The sequence below is a fragment of the Oncorhynchus masou genome, chromosome 6 (assembly GCF_036934945.1).
Source record: "Oncorhynchus masou masou isolate Uvic2021 chromosome 6, UVic_Omas_1.1, whole genome shotgun sequence".
Classification (NCBI taxonomy): Eukaryota; Metazoa; Chordata; class Actinopteri; order Salmoniformes; family Salmonidae; genus Oncorhynchus; species Oncorhynchus masou.
Genome location: NC_088217.1, coordinates 77488520 through 77511623, shown reverse-complemented (window position 1 = coordinate 77511623; position 23104 = coordinate 77488520). Strand labels below are relative to the sequence as shown.

At 44.3% G+C, this 23104-nt stretch overlaps 1 pseudogene; it reads left to right on the top strand.

Moving 5' to 3' along the window:
• Positions 1–22794, top strand: LOC135542703 (serine/threonine-protein kinase PAK 2-like; annotated as a pseudogene).
• Positions 22795–23104: the final 310 nt, after the last annotated feature.

The window sequence follows — 23104 nt, the reverse complement described above, 5'->3', positions numbered from 1 at the left end:
CCGTTCCGTCTGGGCTTGGTCTGTGGTTCGTTCCGTTTCCGCCCTGTCATCCTGGCTTTTCTCCGGTCCTCGGGGCCCAATTCCAGAAGAGGACAGCTAAACAAGTGAAAACTGTGTATTAGCTAAACTGACATCAGTCTATTAGCTCAAATCTTAAGTAAATCACAGCGCCAGATCGGTGTACCGCGGAGACAAAGAGAGGAGGAGGGGCGGGGTTTCAGGAGTTTTACATGAGACGAGATATTGCTTCCTAGTTAAGCTTACTGGTGAGTAAAAGGCGCACATTACAACATGGCTAGGCTATCCAGCTATCTGCTTAAACTAGCCGTACTACTGGACTTCTGTTAGATAGTTACTGATAATCACTAGTGAACGTAACATAATATTGCATTTCACATGGTTATAAACCTTTTATTACAGTGGATATAGTGCATCCATTCTCATAGGCCTAGCTGTGAACCGTATTTTTTATAGTGGACATACACCCACCTATCATACCCTGTCTGTAACCCTATCATTAAGGCCTAGTGGACATATTACACTCAGCCTCACATCCATATAGCTACTTTTATAGTGGAGATATCACACCCACCTATTATATAGCCTGGCTATAAACATATTATTATTATAGTGGAGATAGCACACCCACCTATTATATAGCCTGGCTATAAACATATTATTATTATAGTGGAGATAGCACATCCACCTATTATATAGCCTGGCTATAAACATATTATTAGATTATTATAGTGGAGATATCACATCCACCTATTATATAGCCTGGCTATAAACATATTATTATTATAGTGGAGATAGCACATCCACCTATTATATAGCCTGGCTATAAACATATTATTAGATTATTATAGTGGAGATATCACATCCACCTATTATATAGCCTGGCTATAAACATATTATTAGATTATTATAGTGGAGATAGCACATCCACCTATTATATAGCCTGGCTATAAACATATTATTATTATAGTGGAGATAGCACATCCACCTATTATATAGCCTGGCTATAAACATATTATTATTATAGTGGAGATAGCACATCCACCTATTATATAGCCTGGCTATAAACATAGTATTATTATAGTGGAGATAGCACATCCACCTATTATATAGCCTGGCTATAAACATATTATTATTATAGTGGAGATAGCACATCCACCTATTATAAGCCTGGCTATAAACATATTATTATTATAGTGGAGATAGCACATCCACCTATTATAAGCCTGGCTATAAACATATTATTATTATAGTGGGGATAGCACATCCACCTATTATATAGCCTGGCTATAAACATATTATTATTATAGTGGAGATAGCACATCCACCTATTATATAGCCTGGCTATAAACATATTATTATTATAGTGGAGATAGCACATCCACCTATTATATAGCCTGGCTATAAACATATTATTATTATAGTGGAGATAGCACATCCACCTATTATATAGCCTGGCTATAAACATATTATTATTATAGTGAAGATAGCACATCCACCTATTATATAGCCTGGCTATAAACATATTATTATTATAGTGGAGATAGCACATCCACCTATTATATAGCCTGGCTATAAACATATTATTATTATAGTGGAGATAGCACATCCACCTATTATATAGCCTGGCTATAAACATATTATTATTATAGTGGAGATAGCACATCCACCTATTATATAGCCTGGCTATAAACATATTATTATTATAGTGGAGATAGCACATCCACCTATTATATAGCCTGGCTATAAACATATTATTATTATAGTGGAGATAGCACATCCACCTATTATATAGCCTGGCTATAAACATATTATTATTATAGTGGAGATAGCACATCCACCTATTATATAGCCTGGCTATAAACATATTATTATTATAGTGGAGATAGCACATCCACCTATTATATAGCCTGGCTATAAACATATTATTATTATAGTGGAGATAGCACATCCACCTATTATATAGCCTGGCTATAAACATATTATTATTATAGTGGAGATAGCACATCCACCTATTATATAGCCTGGCTATAAACATATTATTATTATAGTGGAGATAGCACATCCACCTATTATATAGCCTGGCTATAAACATATTATTATTATAGTGGAGATAGCACCTCCACCTATTATATAGCCTGGCTATAAACATAGTATTATTATAGTGGAGATAGCACATCCACCTATTATATAGCCTGGCTATAAACATATTATTATTATAGTGGAGATAGCACATCCACCTATTATATAGCCTGGCTATAAACATATTATTATTATAGTGGAGATAGCACATCCACCTATTATATAGCCTGGCTATAAACATATTATTATTATAGTGGAGATAGCACATCCACCTATTATATAGCCTGGCTATAAACATATTATTATTATAGTGGAGATAGCACATCCACCTATTATATAGCCTGGCTATAAACATATTATTATTATAGTGGAGATAGCACATCCACCTATTATATAGCCTGGCTATAAACATAGTATTATTATAGTGGAGATAGCACATCCACCTATTATATAGCCTGGCTATAAACATATTATTATTATAGTGGAGATAGCACATCCACCTATTATATAGCCTGGCTATAAACATATTATTATAGTGGAGATAGCACATCCACCTATTATATAGCCTGGCTATAAACATATTATTATTATAGTGGAGATAGCACATCCACCTATTATATAGCCTGGCTATAAACATATTATTATTATAGTGGAGATAGCACATCCACCTATTATATAGCCTGGCTATAAACATATTATTATTATAGTGGAGATAGCACATCCACCTATTATATAGCCTGGCTATAAACATATTATTATTATAGTGGAGATAGCACATCCACCTATTATATTGCCTGGCTATAAACATATTATTATTATAGTGGAGATAGCACATCCACCTATTATATAGCCTGGCTATAAACATATTATTATTATAGTGGAGATAGCACATCCACCTATTATATAGCCTGGCTATAAACATATTATTATTATAGTGGAGATAGCACATCCACCTATTATATAGCCTGGCTATAAACATATTATTATTATAGTGGAGATAGCACATCCACCTATTATATAGCCTGGCTATAAACATATTATTATTATAGTGGAGATAGCACATCCACCTATTATATAGCCTGGCTATAAACATATTATTATTATAGTGGAGATAGCACATCCACCTATTATATAGCCTGGCTATAAACATAGTATTATTATAGTGGAGATAGCACATCCACCTATTATATAGCCTGGCTATAAACATAGTATTATTATAGTGGAGATAGCACATCCACCTATTATATAGCCTGGCTATAAACATATTATTATAGTGGAGATAGCACATCCACCTATTATATAGCCTGGCTATAAACATAGTATTATTATAGTGGAGATAGCACATCCACCTATTATATAGCCTGGCTATAAACACATTATTATTATAGTGGAGATATCACACCCACCTATTATATAGCCTGGCTATAAACATATTATTATAGTGGAGAGATCACACCCACCTATTATATAGCCTGGCTATAAACCTATTATTAGATTATTATAGTGGAGATATCACATCCACCTATTATATAGCCTGGCTATAAACATATTATTAAAAACCTAGTAGAATATTGCAACCATTCACATACATCTGTTATTACAGTTTAAATACTGTACAAAGCCCAAGGCAACTGATTACCAGTCAGTAGATGGATGCAGCTACTATCTCAACTAACGTTGTTATCCAACTGTAGTTCTTCTTATTTGTATTATTTCAGTAAGCCTACAGTACCACTGTCTGTGTGCATCACATGTAGCCTGCCACTGTCTGTGTGCATCACATGTAGCCTGCCACTGTCTGTGTGCATCACATATAGCCTGCCACTGTCTGTGTGCATCACATGTAGCCTGCCACTCTCTGTGTGCATCACATGTAGCCTGCCACTGTCTGTGCATCACATGTAGCCTGCCACTGTCTGTGTGCATCACATGTAGCCTGCCACTCTCTGTGTGCATCACATGTAGCCAGCCACTGTCTGTGCATCACATATAGCCTGCCACTCTCTGTGTGCATCACATGTAGCCTGCCACTGTCTGTGTGCATCACATGTAGCCTGCCACTGTCTGTGTGCATCACATGTAGCCTGCCACTGTCTGTGCATCACATGTAGCCTGCCACTGTCTGTGCATCACATGTAGCCTGCCACTGTCTGTGCATCACATGTAGCCAGCCACTGTCTGTGCATCACATGTAGCCTGCCACTCTCTGTGTGCATCACATGTAGCCTGCCACTCTCTGTGTGCATCACATGTAGCCAGCCACTGTCTGTGCATCACATATAGCCTGCCACTCTCTGTGTGCATCACATGTAGCCTGCCACTGTCTGTGCATCACATATAGCCTGCCACTCTCTGTGTGCATCACATGTAGCCTGCCACTGTCTGTGCATCACATGTAGCCTGCCACTCTCTGTGTGCATCACATGTAGCCTGCCACTCTCTGTGTGCATCACATGTAGCCAGCCACTGTCTGTGCATCACATATAGCCTGCCACTCTCTGTGTGCATCACATGTAGCCTGCCACTGTCTGTGCATCACATGTAGCCTGCCACTGTCTGTGTGCATCACATGTAGCCTGCCACTGTCTGTGTGCATCACATGTAGCCTGCCACTGTCTGTGCATCACATGTAGCCTGCCACTGTCTGTGCATCACATGTAGCCTGCCACTGTCTGTGTGCATCACATGTAGCCTGCCACTGTCTGTGCATCACATGTAGCCTGCCACTGTCTGTGTGCATCACATGTAGCCAGCCACTGTCTGTGCATCACATATAGCCTGCCACTCTCTGTGTGCATCACATGTAGCCAGCCACTGTCTGTGCATCACATGTAGCCTGCCACTCTCTGTGTGCATCACATGTAGCCAGCCACTGTCTGTGCATCACATATAGCCTGCCACTCTCTGTGTGCATCACATGTAGCCTGCCACTCTCTGTGTGCATCACATGTAGCCTGCCACTCTCTGTGTGCATCACATGTTGCCTGCCACTGTCTGTGTGCATCACATATAGCCTGCCACTCTCTGTGTGCATCACATGTAGCCTGCCACTCTCTGTGTGCATCACATGTAGCCTGCCACTCTCTGTGTGCATCACATGTTGCCTGCCACTGTCTGTGTGCATCACATATAGCCTGCCATTGTAAGTTGAATTCTGACATGTGTTCTGAGGTGTGATGTGTGCTGGAATGAATGAATACAGGATGAATGGATTGTCTACACTGTGTAGCATGGCATGGAGGCGTCTGTGTGTGTCCTGTGCAGTCAGCTATTTCCTTTTATAGACGTTGAACACTAAAGGCTGTTTCACTCTACTTCCTGAAAACAACGTTGACTATGTTTGCTTCCTGCTTCTGTCTGATTAGTCAGTTTGGCCCTTGTGACCCTCAGGGCCTCTAGGAGTTCCAGGATAAGGAAGTGGATTTCCCCGAGAAACAAAGAGGAGAGAGCAGAATGTAATGGAGAGAGCAGAATGTAACAGAGAGAGCAGGATGTAACGGAGAGAGCAGAATGTAACGGAGAGAGCAGAATGTAACGGAGAGAGCAGAATGTAACGGAGAGAGCAGAATGTAACGGAGAGAGTAGACCTACAATGTATAAACAGAGGGTGGGTTCAGATTCCCTCTCCTATCCTGGAAGTCTGCACTTGTTCAAAGTGTGCTTTTGTTCACTCCCCCTTATGGATATAAAAACATTAGATTGGCTGGGACGAAGCAATATGGTGATAATTCCCTGCAGCCTATCAGAGGGCATGATGGTGATATTAATTTGTTTCTGTGGCCTAAGGGAAGTGCGTCTGCCTCTGATTTACCCAATCCCAGGCCTGGAGCTATGGAATTCCTAGGGAACGAGTCCCAGCCTGGATAGCACCCATTATTATCCTGACACACACACACACACACACACACACACGCAAACACACACTGCCTTACACGTTACTAGGCTAGGCTGTGCTGAGCAAGAACTGCTGGGCATGATAGAACTGGCTGTGTCTGAGACCGCTGTGGAATGAGACTGCCTGTTATAACATGTCCTGGAGAGAGAGGAATAGAGAGAGGGGGGAAAGAGAAAGAAAGAGACCAAGATAGACAGGGACAAGGACTGAGAGAGACAGGGACTGAGAGAGACAGGGACCGAGAGAGTAATAAGGTACACACACGGATATTACAAGCTAAAGTAAAGCTGTTGTTGACCTACTCTTCTGAAAAGCACAGGGGAGGAGAACAGAAAGGGTAAGTAGGAGGGAGAGGGGTGGGGAAACGGAGAGAGGCTGGGGACAGCTAATGTAGTTGTTGATGTCTGATCGGGGATACAAAGCTGTAGACAGAGAGACAGAGGGAGAAGGAGGCTAGCGTGTCTTTCCGACAGTGTGGAATGTTGACTGTGTCCTTTTAGTGGAGGGGAGAGAAAAACATTGGAAATCGAAAGGCAGTTGTCCTGGACGGACTTGTACACACACACAGCAGGGTCAGAGACGGGACGTGATGAAAGCTCTGTGAGCTAGATGTAGGCTATTTCCTGTTGATGGGGATGATGTCACTGTGCCTTATACCTTTTGAAGGGGAACTCTGTCGCGTTTTTCTCTGAGAGAGGAAGAGGTTGTGGTGTGCAGGTGAAAAGGTGTCAGACGGGAGCTTTTACCTTATTTGGAGCCGAAAACATCCTTCTGCTCTGCAATGCATTATACACACACACACACACACACACACACACACACACAACAGGAAACCACACATAACATGTACCTTCCTCATCCACTCTTTGTTCCCTCTTACACGCAGACACACACACGGACACACACGCCAAACACACACCTTCTCACTTTGTGTCGGTGTGTCAAGGCATGATAGAGGTCTCTCTTTTTCTCTGACAGCGGTGTGTGTCTCTCTCCCTCTCCAGGTGTGTGTGTGTGTGTAGATGTGTGACAGCGGTGTGTGTGAAGACAAGCCCCCCGCCCCCCCTGTCAGAATGAACAGCCAAGGAGGCGGAGCCAAGGACTCAGTGTCGGGCAACTACAACTCTCGGTCCCTCCCCTCTGTTCCTGAGGAGAAACAGAAACGAAATAAAATCATCTCCATGTTCGCCTCCGAGAAAGGTACACACACAAACACACACACACAAACACACACACACTTGCTTATGGCTGTCGACCGATGCCGATGATGATGCCACACAGACACAAGCACAAACATACACACACTCACATACACAGAACCACACAGACGTCTAAGCTGTGTTAAGGAGTGTGTATATTAATTATAGAGTGTGTGTGTGTGTGTGTGTGTGTGTGTGTGTGTGTGTGTGTGTGTGTGTGTGTGTGTGTGTGTGTGTGTGTGTGTGTGTGTGTGTGTGTGTGTGTGTGTGTGTGTGTGTGTGTGTGTGTGTGTCAGGAGGCAGGAAGAAGGATCGTGATAAGGACAACAGACCAGAGATCTCCTCTCCGTCAGACTTTGAACACACCATCCATGTGGGCTTCGACGCCGTCACAGGAGAGTTCACAGTGAGTCTGTCTTTGTTTCTCTTAGTGTGTGTGTTTATAACTATTCATCTGTGGGTGGGTGTGTGTGTCTGTGGCGTGTATGTGTGTTTGGGTAATAATCTGTGTGTGTGTGTAGGGTATGTGTGTTTGAGTAATAATCTGTGGGTGTGTGTAGGGTATGTGTGTTTGAGTAATAATCTGTGGGTGTGTGTAGGGTATGTGTGTTTGAGTAATAATTTGTGTGTGTGTGTGTAGGGCATGTGTGTTTGAGTAATAATCTGTGTGTGTGTGTGTGTGTGTGTGTAGGGTATGTGTGTTTGAGTAATAATCTGTGTGTGTGTGTGTAGGGCATGTGTGTTTGAGTAATAATCTGTGTGTGTGTGTGTAGGGCATGCCGGAGCAGTGGTCCAACCTGCTCCAGACGTCTAACATCAGTAAATCGGAGCAGAAGCAGAATCCTCAGGCTGTTCTGGACATTCTCAAGTTCTACGACTCCTCCACCGCAAAACAGAAATACCTCTCCTTCTCAGGTTGGTTCTCTCTCCCTCCCTCACTCACTCACGCACGCACACACACACACACAACCTCTCCCTCAATGTTAGCAAGACAAATCAGCTGATCGTGGACTACAGGAAAAGGAGGGCAGAGCACGCCCCCGTTCTCATCGACAGTTCTGTAATGGAGCAGGTTGAGAGCTTCAAGTTCCTTGGTGTCCACATCCCCAACAACTATCCTGGTCCAAACACACCAAGACAGTCGTGAAGTGGGCGTGACAAAACCTATTCCACCTCAAGAGACTGAAAAGATTTGACATGGGTCGTCAGATCCTCAAAAGGTTTTACAGCTGCACCATCGAGAGCATCCTGACTGGTTGCATCACTGCCTGGTATGGCAACTGCTCGGCCTCCGACCACAAGGCACTACAGAGGGTAGTGCGAACGGCCCAGTACATCACCGGGGCCAAGCTTCCTGCCATCCAGGACCTCTATACCAGGTGGTGTCAGAGGAAGGCCCTAAAAATTGTCAAAGACTCCAGCCACCCAAGTTATAGACTGTTCTCTCTGCTACCACACGGCAAGCGGTACCGGAGCGCCAAGTCTAGGTCCAAGAGGCTCCTTAACAGCTTCTACCCCCAACCCATAAGACTGATGAAACATTAATCAATTGGCCACCTGGACTATTTGCATTGACCACCTTTTTTACACTGCTGCTACCACTGTTTATTATCTATGTATAGTCACTTCACCCCTACCTACATGTACATATTACCTCAATTACCTCAACTAACCTGTTTATTATCTATGTATAGTCACTTCACCCCTACCTACATGTACATATTACCTCAATTACCTCAACTAACCTGTTTATTATCTATGTATAGTCACTTCACCCCTACCTACATGTACATATTACCTCAATTACCTCAACTAACCTGTTTATTATCTATGTATAGTCACTTCACCCCTACCTACATGTACATATCACCTCAATTACCTCAACTAACCTGTTTATTATCTATGTATAGTCACTTCACCCCTACCTACATGTACATATTACCTCAACTAACCTGTTTATTATCTATGTATAGTCACTTCACCCCTACCTACATGTACATATTACCTCAATTACCTCAACTAACCTGTTTATTATCTATGTATAGTCACTTCACCCCTACCTACATGTACATATTACCTCAATTACCTCAACTAACCTGTTTATTATCTATGTATAGTCACTTCACCCCTACCTACATGTACATATTACCTCAATTACCTCAACTAACCTGTTTATTATCTATGTATAGTCACTTCACCCCTACCTACATGTACATATTACCTCAACTAACTATTATCTATGTATAGTCACTTTACCCCTACCTACATATACGTATTACCTCAATTACCTGAACTAACCTGTTTATTATCTATGTATAGTCACTTCACCCCTACCTACATGTACATATTACCTCAACTAACCTGTTTATTATCTATGTATAGTCACTTCACCCCTACCTACATGTACATATTACCTCAATTACCTCAACTAACCTGTTTATTATCTATGTATAGTCACTTCACCCCTACCTACATGTACATATTACCTCAATTACCTCAACTAACCTGTTTATTATCTATGTATAGTCACTTCACCCCTACCTACATGTACATATTACCTCAATTACCTCAACTAACCTGTTTATTATCTATGTATAGTCACTTCACCCCTACCTACATGTACATATTACCTCAATTACCTCAACTAACCTGTTTATTATCTATGTATAGTCACTTCACCCCTACCTACATGTACATATTACCTCAACTAACTATTATCTATGTATAGTCACTTTACCCCTACCTACATATACGTATTACCTCAATTACCTCAACTAACCTGTTTATTATCTATGTATAGTCACTTCATCCCTACCTACATGTACGTATTACCTCATTTACCTCAACTAACCTGTTTATTATCTATGTATAGTCACTTCACCCCTACCTACATGTACATATTACCTCATTTACCTCAACTAACCTGTACATTGACTCGGTACCTGCACCCCCTGTAGAAAGCCTCGCTACTGTTATTTTATTGTGTAACTTTTTCTTTCTTTCCTTTATTTAACAAATATTTTCTTAACCTCTTGTCTTAAAACTCTGCATTGTTGGTTAAGCGCTTGTAAGTCCGCATTTCACAGTTAGCGACATGTTGTATTCGGCGCATGTGATAAATACCATTTCATTTGATTTGTCTTGCATCCCAAATGGCACCCTTTTCCCTGATAGTGCACTACTTTCATCCAGTACTGCACTGTGAAGGGAATAGGATGCCATTTGGGAAGTACCCTGGGTCTCTTCTATCATGTGAATGAAAACTCTCCCTCCTCTCTCTCCTCTCTCTCTCTCTCTCTCTCTCTCTCTCTCTCCCCTCTCTCTCTCTCTCTCCCCTCTCTCTCTCTCTCTCTCTCTCTCTCTCTCTCTATCTCCCCTCTCTCTCGCTCTCCCCTCTCTCCTCTCTCTCTCTATCTCTCTCTCTCTCTCTCTCTCTCCCCTCTCTCTCTCTCTCTCCCTCTCTCCTCTCTCTCTCTCTCTCTCTCTCTATCTCCCCTCTCTCTCGCTCTCCCCTCTCTCTCTCTCTCTCTCCTCTCTCTCTCTATCTCTCTCTCTCTCTGTCCTTTTCCTTCAGAAAAAGATGCACAGTCGGTGAGTACTAAACTACCACAAGAAAATTTCAAAGTACAAACTACTAAGGGCTTCTTCATTGCAACACAGTGTGTGTGTGTGTGTTCCAGCCTGGAAAGCAGGGTGCCACGTCCTCGCCATCCGGCGGTAAAGACGGTGAAGATGATGACGATGATGGAGACGAAGCTCCGCCCCCTATTGTGGCGCCACGGCCTGAGCACACCAAATCAGTAAGTTACCCCGTACACACACACACACACACACATTGCCTGGAAAAGTGTTTCAGTGACGCTACTCTTCTGCAATGAAAACAAAACCTAGAACTCAACAGTGTGTCTGTGTGTGTGGTAGGTGTACACCAAGTCTGTCATCGACCCACTTCCTCCGCTGCCAGAGCCTGACTCCGCCTCCAACAGGAACAAGAAGAAACAGCAGGGCAAGATGACTGACGAGGAAATCATGGAGAAACTACGTAAGGAAACACACACACACACCTGGAACACACACACACCTGGAACACACACACACCTGGAACACACACACACCTGGAACATACACCCCTGGAACACACACACATAAACCTGGAACACACATACAGTATTCTTACACAAATAGAATATATTGTGCATATATCACACACATCACATTACACACAGACATACAGTATATCACACACATCATACACAGACATACAGTATATCACACACATCACATTACACACCAACATACAGTATATCACACACATCACATTACACACAGACATACAGCATATCACACACATCACATGACACACAGACATACAGTATATCACACACATCACATGACATACAGCATATCACACACATCACATGACATACAGTATATCACACACATCACATGACATACAGTATATCACACACATCACGACATACAGCATATCACACACATCACATTACACACAGACATACAGCATATCACACACATCACATGACATAGAGTATATCACACACATCACATTACACACAGACATACAGCATATAACACACATCACACACATCACATGACATACAGCATATCACACACATCACATTACACACAGACATACAGTATATCACACACATCACATGACATACAGCATATCACACACATCACATTACACACAGACATACAGCATATCACACACATCACATGACATACAACATATCACACACATCACATTACACACAGACATACAGCATATCACACACATCACAGACATACAGCATATCACACACATCACATGACATACAGCATATCACACACATCACATTACACACAGACATAGAGCATATCACACACATCACATGACATACAGCATATCACACACATCACATTACACACAGACATACAGCATATCACACACATCACATTACACACAGACATACAGCATATCACACACATCACATTACACACAGACATACAGCATATCACACACATCACATGACATACAGCATATCACACCCATCACATGATATACAGCATATCACACATATCACATGATATACAGCATATCACACACATCACATGACATACAGCATATCACACACATCACATGACATACAGCATATCACACACATCACATGATATACAGCATATCACACACATCACATGACATACAGCATATCACACACATCACATGATATACAGCATATCACACACATCACATTACACACAGACATACAGTATATCACACACATCACATGACATACAGCATATCACACACATCACATGACATACAGCATATCACACACATCACATTACACACAGACATACAGTATATCACACACATCACATGACATACAGCATATCACACACATCACATGACATACAGCATATCACACACATCACATGACATACAGCATATCACACACATCACATTACACACAGACATACAGTATATCACACACATCACATTACACACAGACATACAGTATATCACACACATCACATTACACACAGACATACAGTATATCACACACATTATGTCACCAGTCTGGTTCTATGTCTTTCAGGAACCATCGTCAGTATTGGAGATCCCAAGAAGAAGTACACACGCTATGAGAAGATCGGCCAGGGGTGAGACACACACACACACACACACACACTGCAGAGGTGAGTCCATTTACATGTTCACCTTTTTGTGCCCTTATCCATGTCTAAGTTACAAATTGGACTCTACTCTCTCTCTATCTCTCGTTCTCTCTCTCTCTCTCTCGTTCTCTCTCAGAGCGTCTGGTACTGTCTACACAGCCATCGATGTTGCCACTGGTGCAGAGGTATTGTCCCTTCCTGTCTCAACACCAACACACACACACACATTCAGGCTGACATACAGTACAAACTAAGAATGCAATTCACACAACAGACTTGACACAGATTTAGAACTTGTGTGAGTGTGTGTGTTACAGGTAGCTATCAAACAGATCAACCTCCAGAAACAGCCGAAGAAGGAGCTGATCATCAACGAGATCCTGGTGATGAAGGAGTTACAACAACCTAACATCGTCAACTACGTAGACAGGTAACACACACACACACACACCTCAGAAGTACGCCTGTGTCAGTACTCTGTGTGTTGGAGTCATTTATTTACTTTGTTTCTGTTTGTGTGTGTGTGTGTGTGTGTGTGTGTGTGTGTGTGTGTGTGTGTGTGTGTGTGTGTGTGTGTGTGTGTGTGTGTGTGTGTGTGTGTGTGTGTGTGTGTGTGTGTGTGTGTGTGTGTGTAGTTTCCTGGTAGGTGAGGAGTTGTTTGTGGTGATGGAGTATCTGGCTGGAGGATCACTCACGGACGTTGTCACGGAAACATGCATGGACGAGGCTCAGATCGCTGCTGTGTGCAGAGAGGTACACACACACACACACACACACTGCTGCTGTCTGCTGAAAGGTATACTCACACACACTCAGTCACAGAGCACAGGGAGGTGTGTGTGACGGTGTGTCCTGTGTGTGTCCTGTAGTGTCTGCAGGCTCTGGAGTTTCTCCATGCCAACCAGGTGATCCACAGAGACATCAAGAGTGACAACGTGCTGCTGGGCATGGACGGATCTGTCAAGCTCAGTAAGAACACACACACACTGTCACGTATACTCCCTCTCCGGCGCTCTAGGTCACCAGGCTGCTCATTATTACGGACACTTGTCACCATCGTTCCGCACACCAGCGCCTCATCAGACTCACCTGGACTCCATCACTTCCCTGATCACCTTCCCTATATACAGTTGAAGTCGGAAGTTTACATACACTTCGGTTGGGGTCATTAAAACTAGTTTTTCAACCACTCCACAAATGTCTTGTTAACAAACTATAGGTTTGACAAGTCGGTTAGGACATCTACTTTGTGGATGACACAAGTCAGTTTTCTAACAACTGTTTACAGACTGATTATTTCACTTATAATTCACTGTATTACAATTCCAGTGGGTCAGAAGTTTACATACACGAAGTTGACTGTGCCTTTAAACAGCTTGGAAAATTCCAGAATATTACACACAGCTTAAGAAGCAAATTGACATCATTTGAGTCAATTGGAGGTGTACCTGTGGATGTATTTCAAGGCCTACCTTCAAACTCAGTGCCTCTTTGCTTGACATCATGGGAAAATCAAAAGAAATCAGCCAAGATCTCAGAAAAAATATTGTAGACCTCCACAAGTCTGGTTCATCCTTGAGAGCAATTTCCAAACGCCTGAAGGTACCACATTCATCTGTACAAACAATAGTACGCACGTATAAACACCATGGGACCACGCAGCCGTCATACCGCTCAGGAAGGAGACACGTTCTGTCTCCTAGAGATGAAGGTACTTTGGTTCGAAAAGTGCAAATCAATCCCAGAACAACAGCAAAGGACCTTGTGAAGATGCTGGAGGAAACAGGTACAAAAGTATCTATATCCACAGTAAAACGAGTCCTATATCGACATAACCTGAAAGGCCGCTCAGCAAGGAAGAAGCCACTGCTCCAAAACCACCATAAAAAAGCCAGAGTACGGTTTGCAACTGCACATGGGGACAAAGATCGTACTTTTTGGAGAAATATCCTCTGGTCTCATGAAAGAAAAATAGAACTGTTTGGCCATAATGACCCTTGTTAAGTTTGGAGGAAAAGGGGGGAGGATTGCAAGCCGAAGAACATCATTCCAACCGTGAAGCACGGGGGTTGGTAGCATCATGTTGTGGAGGTGCTTTGCTGCAGGAGGGACTGGTGCACTTCACAAAATAGGTGGCATCATGAGGTAGGAAAATGATGTGGATATATTGAAGCAACATCTCAACACATCAGTCAGGAAGTTAAAGCTTGGTCGCAAATGGGTCTTCCAAATGGACAATAACCCCAAGCATACTTCCAAAGTTGTTGCAAAATGTCTTAAGGGCAAAAAAGTCAAGGTATTGGAGTGACCATCACAAAGCCCTGACCTCAATCCCATAGACAAATTGTGGGCAGAACTGAAAAAGCGTGTGCGAGCAAGGAGGCCTACTAACCTGACTCAGTTACACCAGCACTGTCAGGAGGAATGGGCCAAAATTCACCCAACTTATTGTGGGAAGCTTGTGGAAGGCTACCCGAAATGTTTGACCCAAGTTAAACAATTTAAAGGCAATGCTACCAAATACTAATTGAGTGTATGTAAACCCACTGGGAATGTGATGAAAGAAATAAAAGCTGAAATAAATCATTATTTCTCCTATTATTCTGACATTTAACATTCTTAAAATAAAGTGGTGATCCTAACTGACCTAAGACACGGAACCTAAGACTGGGAATTGTTACTCAGATTAAATGTCAGGAATGGTGAAAAACTGAGTTTAAATGTGTTTGGCTAAGGTCAAATCAAATCAATCAAATCAAATTGTATTTTCCACATACACATGGTTAGCAGATGTTAATGTGAGTGTAGCGAAATGCTTGTGCTTCTAGTTCCGACAATGCAGTAATAACCAACAAGTAATCTAACTAACAATTCCAAAACTACTGTCTTATACACACAAGTGTAGGGGGATAAAGAAATGTACATGAAGATATATGAATGAGTGATGGTACAGAGCGGCATAGGCAAGATACAGTAGATGGTATCGAGTGCAGTATATACATAGGAGATGAGTATGTAAACAAAGTGGCATAGTTAAAGTGGCTAGTGATACATGTATTACATAAAGATGCAGTAGATGATATAGAGTACAGTATATACGTATACATATGAGATGAATAATGTAGGGTATGTAAACATTATATTAGGTAGCATTGTTTAAAGTGGCTAGTGATATATTTTACATCATTTCCCATCAATTCCCATTATTAAAGTGGCTGGAGTTGAGTCAGTGTGTTGGCAGCAGCCACTCAATGTTAGTGGTGGCTGTTTAACAGTCTGATGGCCTTGAGATAGAAGCTGTTTTTCATTCTCTCGGTCCCTGCTTTGATGCATTTGTACTGACCTCGCCTTCTGGATGATAGCGGGGTGAACAGGCAGTGGCTCGGATGGTTGTTGTCCTTGATGATCTTTATGGCCTTCCTGTAACATCGGGTGGTGTAGGTGTCCTGGAGGGCAGGTAGTTTGCCCCCGGTGATGCGTTGTGCAGACCTCACTACCCTCTGGAGAGCCTTACGGTTGTGGCCGGAGCAGTTGCCGTACCAGGCTGTGATACAGCCCACCAGGATGCTCTCGATTGTGCATCTGTAGAAGTTTGTGAGTGCTTTTGGTGACAAGCCGAATTTCTTCAGCCTCCTGAGGTTGAAGAGGCGCTGCTGCACCTTCTTCACGATGCTGTCTGTGTGGGTGGACCAATTCAGTTTGTCTGTGATGTGTATGCCGAGGAACTTAAAACTTACTACCCTCTCCACTACTGTTCCATCGATGTGGATAGGGGGGTGTTCCCTCTGCTGTTTCCTGAAGTCCACAATCATCTCCTTAGTTTTGTTGACGTTTAGTGTGAGGTTATTTTCCTGACACCACACTCCGAGGGCCCTCACCTCCTCCCTGTAGGCCGTCTCGTCGTTGTTGGAAATCAAGCCTACCACTGTTGTGTCGTCCGCAAACTTGATGATTGAGTTGGAGGCGTGCGTGGCCACGCAGTCGTGGGTGAACAGGGAGTACAGGACAGGGCTCAGAACGCACCCTTGTGGGGCCCCAGTGTTGAGGATCAGCGGGGTGGAGATGTTGTTGCCTACCCTCACCACCTGGGGGCGGCCCGTCAGGAAGTCCAGTACCCAGTTGCACAGGGTGGGGTTGAGACCCAGGGTCTCGAGCTTGATGACGAGCTTGGAGGGTACTATGGTGTTAAATGCCGAGCTGTAGTCGATGAACAGCATTCTCACATAGGTATTCCTCTTGTCCAGATGGGTTAGGGCAGTGTGCAGTGTGGTTGAGATTGCATCGTCTGTGGACCTATTTGGGCGGTAAGCAAATTGGAGTGGGTCTAGGGTGCCAGGTAGGGTGGAGGTGATATGGTCTTTGACTAGTCTCTCAAAGCACTTCATGATGACGGAAGTGAGTGCTACGGGGCGGTAGTCGTTTAGCTCAGTTACCTTAGCTTTCTTGGGAACAGGACCAATGGTGGCCCTCTTGAAGCATGTGGGAACAGCAGACTGGGATAGGGATTGATTGAATATGTCCGTAAACACACCAGCCAGATGGTCTGCACATGCACTGAGGGCGCGGCTGGGGATGCCGTCTGGGCCTGCAGCCTTGCGAGGGTTAACACATTTAAATGTTTTACTCACCTCGGCTGCAGTGAAGGAGAGTCCGCATGTTTTGGTTGCAAGCCGTGTCAGTGGCACTGTATTGTCCTCAAAGCGGGCAAAAAAGTTATTTAGTCTGCCTGGGAGCAAGACATCCTGGTCCGTGACGGGGCTGGTTTTCTTTTTGTAATCCGTGATTGACTGTAGACCCTGCCACATACCTCTTGTGTCTGAGCCGTTGAATTGAGATTCTACTTTGTCTCTATACTGACGCTTAGCTTGTTTGATTGCCTTGCGGAGGGAATAGCTACACTGTTTGCATTCGGTCATGTTTCCGGTCACCTTGCCCTGATTAAAAGCAGTGGTTCGCGATTTCAGTTTCACACAAATGCTGCCATCAATCCATGGTTTCTGGTTTGGGAATGTTTTAATCGTTGCTATGGGAACGACATCTTCAACGCACGTTCTAATGAACTCGCACACCGAATCAGCGTATTCGTCAATGTTGTTGTCTTACGCAATACGAAACATATCCCAGTCCACGTGATGGAAGCAGTCTTGGAGTGTGGAATCAGATTGGTCGGACCAGCGTTGGACAGACCTCAGCGTGGGAGCTTCTTGTTTTAGTTTCTGTCTGTAGGCAGGGATCAACAAAATGGAGTCGTGGTCAGCTTTTCCGAAAGGAGGGCGGGGCAGGGCCTTATGCGTCGCGGAAGTTAGAATAGCAATGATCCAAGGTTTTGCCAGCCCTGGTTGCGCAATCGATATGCTGATACAATTTAGGGAGTCTTGTTTTCAGATTTGCCTTGTTAAAATCCCCAGCTACAATGAAAGCCGCCTCGGGATGTATGGATTCCAGTTTGCAAAGAGTCAAATAAAGTTCGTTCAGAGCCATCGATGTGTCTGCTTGGAGGGGAATATATACGGCTGTGATTATAATCGAAGAGAATTCTCTTGGTAGATAATGCGGTCAACATTTGATTGTGAGGAATTCTAAATCAGGTGAACAGAAGGATTTGAGTTCCTGTATGTTTCTGTGATCACACCACGTCTCGTTAGCCATAAGGCATACGCCCCCGCCCCTCTTGTTACCAGAAAGGTGTTTGTTTCTGTCGGCGCGATGCGTGGAGAAACCCGCTGGCTACACCGCCTCCGATAGCGTCTCTCCAGTGAGCCATGTTTCCGTGAAGCAAAGAACGTTACAGTCTCTGATGTCCCTCTGGAATGCTACCCTTGCTCGGATTTCATCAACCCTGTTGTCAAGAGACTGGACATTGGCGAGAAGAATGCTAGGAAGTGGGGCACGATGTGCCCGTCTCCGGAGTCTGACCAGAAGACCGCCTCGTTTCCCTCTTTTATTGGAGTCGTTTTTTTGGGTCGCCGGCTGGGCTCCATTCCGTTGTCCTGGTTGAAAGGCAGAACACAGGATCCGCTTCGCGAAAAGTCATATTCTTGGTCGTACTGATGTTGAGTTGACGCTGCTCTTATATTCAGTAGTTCTTCTCGACTGTATGTAATGAAACCTAAGATGACCTGGGGTACTAATGTAAGAAATAACACGTAAAAAAAAAAAAAAAAACTGCATAGTTTCCTAGAAACGCGAAGCGAGGCGGCCATCTCTGTCGGCACCGGAAGGTGTATGTAAACTTCCTACTTCAACTGTATATCACTCCCTTTATCACTCCCTTCCTCAGGCATTATTGACTCTGTTCTGGTTTCATGTCTGTGAGCGTTTTCTGTTTCTTGTTTTGTATTACGTTCTATGTATTCATTAAATGATTCAATCCCTGTACTTGCTTCCCAACTCCCAGTGTACACGTTACACACACACTTTCTGTCTGCCTCCTCTTCCTCTCTCCCTTCATCTCTCCCCCTCTCCTCTGTAGCTGGTTCTGGGTTCTGTTCCTAGATAATATGCCTTGCCAATCCTAAGTGTCCTATTGTTTTGTGTCCTATCATTGTATTTGCTTGACAATCACACTAACTTACCTGTTTTCTCTCCTCTGTCTTGCTGAATGTGACTCGGTGAATGTTTCATATTAACTTGACAGTCACACTAGCTTGGATCTTATTGCATTGTCCCCTGTCATTATACTGCTGGGTTGACCTTCCCTCTTACATGTCTGTTCTCTCCCCTCCCTCTCCAGCTGACTTTGGGTTCTGTGCCCAGATCACTCCAGAGCAGAGTAAAAGAAGCACCATGGTGGGGACTCCCTACTGGATGGCTCCTGAGGTGGTGACCAGGAAAGCCTACGGACCCAAGGTGGACATCTGGTCCCTGGGCATCATGGCTATAGAGATGGTGGAGGGAGAACCCCTTACCTCAACGAGAACCCACTCAGGGTGAGGATGGATTTGTGTGTGTGTATGTGAGGGGGGGGGGTGGGGGATTGCACTTGGTGGCCAGTAATGTTCAGTGTGTGTCTGTGTCTTATACAGGCCCTCTACCTGATAGCCACCAATGGGACTCCAGAGCTCCAGTCTCCAGAGAAGTTATCTCCAGTGTTCAGGTCCTTCCTGTCCCGCTGTCTGGAGATGGATGTAGAGAAGAGAGGAGGGGGGAAAGAACTACTGCAGGTACACACACGCACAAACAAACACACACTCATACACACATTCACACACACCGTGATGAGAAGAGTTTGTTTCATTGGTTGATCTCTTGTCTTCCCTGTAGCATCCATTCCTAAAGCTGGCCAAGCCTCTCTCCAGCCTCACCCCTCTCATCCTGGCAGCCAAGGAGGCCATGAAGAGTAACCGCTAACCCTGGTTAGCCACAGATACACTGGATTCCTATGTCTCTGTGTTAGCCTGAGCGCTAACTACTAGCCTTACCAGCTAACTTCCAGCCCTACTGTGCCAACTCGTCAGTGCCTCTCAGTAACTGACAGCATCTCCTCCTCGATGCTAAACACCAGCCTGCTAGCACCCTGCCTCGTACACCTACAAGTCACACAAGTCAGCTTCCTGCTCTGTTTGACTCCCCTTCCCCTCTGTCCTTTACCCCTCACTCCATATCACACACCAGTCTTCCTTTGTCTCTTACCCCCTCCCTGTCTGTCCTTCACCCCCCCTCCTCATCTGTCCTTACCCCCTCCCTGTCTGTTCCTTCACCCCTCACTCCCTGTCTGTCCTTCACCCCTCACTCCATATCACACACCAGTCTTCCTATGTCTCTTACCCCCTCCCTGTCTGTCCCTCACCCCCCTTCCCCTCTGTCCTTCACCCCTCACTCCATATCACACACCAGTCTTCCTATGTCTCTTACCCCCTCCCTGTCTGTCCTTCACCCCTCACTCCCTGTCTGTCCTTCACCCCTCACTCCATATCACACACCAGTCTTCCTTTGTCTCTTACCCCCTCCCTGTCTGTCCTTCACCCCTCACTCCATATCACACACCAGTCTTCCTTTGTCTCTTACCCCCTCCCTGTCTGTCCTTCACCCCTCACTCCATATCACACACCAGTCTTCCTATGTCTCTTACCCCCTCCCTGTCTGTCCTTCACCCCTCACTCCATATCACACACCAGTCTTCCTATGTCTCTTACCCCCCCCTCCCTGTCTGTCCTTCACCCCTCACTCCCTGTCTGTCCTTCACCCCTCACTCCATATCACACACCAGTCTTCCTTTGTCTCTTACCCCCTCCCTGTCTGTCCTTCACCCCTCACTCCATATCACACACCAGTCTTCCTTTGTCTCTTACCCCCTCCCTGTCTGTCCTTCTCCCCCCCTCCTCATCTGTCCTTGCCCCCTCCCTGTCTGTCCTTCACCCCTCACTCCCTGTCTGTCCTTCACCCCTCACTCCATATCACACACCAGTCTTCCTATGTCTCTTACCCCCTCCCTGTCTGTCCCTCACCCCCCCTCCTCATCTGTCCTTACCCCCTCCCTGTCTGTCTGTCCCTCACCCCCCTCCTCATCTGTCCCTCACCCCTCACTCCATATCACACACCAGTCTTCCTATGTCTCTTAACCCCTCCCTGTCTGTCCCTCACCCCCTCCTCATCTGTCCTTACCCCCTCCCTGTCTGTCTGTCCCTCACCCCCTCCTCATCTGTCCCTCACCCCTCACTCCATATCACACACCAGTCTTCCTATGTCTCTTACCCCCTCCCTGTCTGTCCCTCACCCCCCCTCCTCATCTGTCCTTACCCCCTCCCTCCCTGTCTGTCCCTCACCCCCCCTCCTCATCTGTCCCTCACCCCTCACTCCATATCACACACCAGTCTTCCTATGTCTCTTAACCCCTCCCTGTCTGTCCCTCACCCCCCCTCCTCATCTGTCCTTACCCCCTCCTTGTCTGTCTGTCCCTCACCCCCTCCTCATCTGTCCCTCACCCCTCACTCCATATTACACACCAGTCTTCCTATGTCTCTTACCCCCCCCTCCCTGTCTGTCCCTCACCCCCCCCCCCTCATCTGTCCCGCACCCCTCACTCCATATCACACACCAGTCTTCCTTTGTCTCTTACCACCTCCCTGTCTGTCCCTCACCCCTCCTCCTCATCTGTCCCTCACCCGCCCTCCATTTTCCTCACCCTCTTTTTCATTCAGATGTTGTGAGGTTTTCTTGTTCTGTTTGTCTCTCTGCCTGCTACCTGTTCTTTCTCTCTCTTTACTCTGACTAAGAAACTTAAAGGTGCAATCTGTAACTTTTTTTGTCCCACAAACAAATGGTTCATTTCAAGCCTACAGTATCAGTGTTGCAGTACACCTTCAAATAAAACTACAGATTGCACCTTAAAAATAATTGCTGTATGGAACTATCTCGGTATTCAATTCAAATATTTTGGCAGCAAAACCAAATAAAACATTTCAAAGTCGTTTTGTATATTATGTACTTTGGGAAACGTTGAGGGGTAAAAAAAATCTGGATATTTAGACAACTGTTTTTTAATGTGTATGAATACTTTTCAGTTGGTGTTTTGTGACTAACATTCTGATAGAAACCTTCCATAACGGTGTGCCTTAATGAACACAACATCTAGGCTCTATGGGGTGAATCCTAACTTTCACTTCATTAAGTTGAATTGTCACTTAGTCTCCCATTGACATCAACGCATGACTACGTGAAAACGGGATTTAAGTGGAAGTTAGGATTTGCTCCTATGATTGGCCAATCAAAAAGCATTCCACCGTGCCAGACTCGTTCCATTCCATTTCACAGACATTCCAGTCAGAGAGGTTGATTGGTTGAGTGATGATGTTGATGATTTTAATAAGTATCCCCTTCTGTTGTTCATTTTTAATTAATGAAACCAAACTGGGGTTTTTTACAGGAAGCCATGTATTTTCAAACAGTCTATGTAAATGATTAAAGATAGACTTGAACTAATGCTTGTGTGTGTGTGTCTGTGTAGAACTTTATAGGGTGAAGTGCTGTGTCTGTGTAGAACATTATAGGGTGAAGTGCTGTGTCTGTGTAGAACATTATAGGGTGAAGTGCTGTGTCTGTGTAGAACATTCTATTTGAAGTGCTGTGTCTGTAGAACATTATAGGGTGAAGTGCTGTGTCTGTGTAGAACATTATAGGGTGAAGTGCTGTGTCTGTGTAGAACATTCTATTTGAAGTGCTGTGTCTGTGTAGAACATTATAGGGTGAAGTGCTGTGTCTGTGTAGAACATTATAGGGTGAAGTGCTGTGT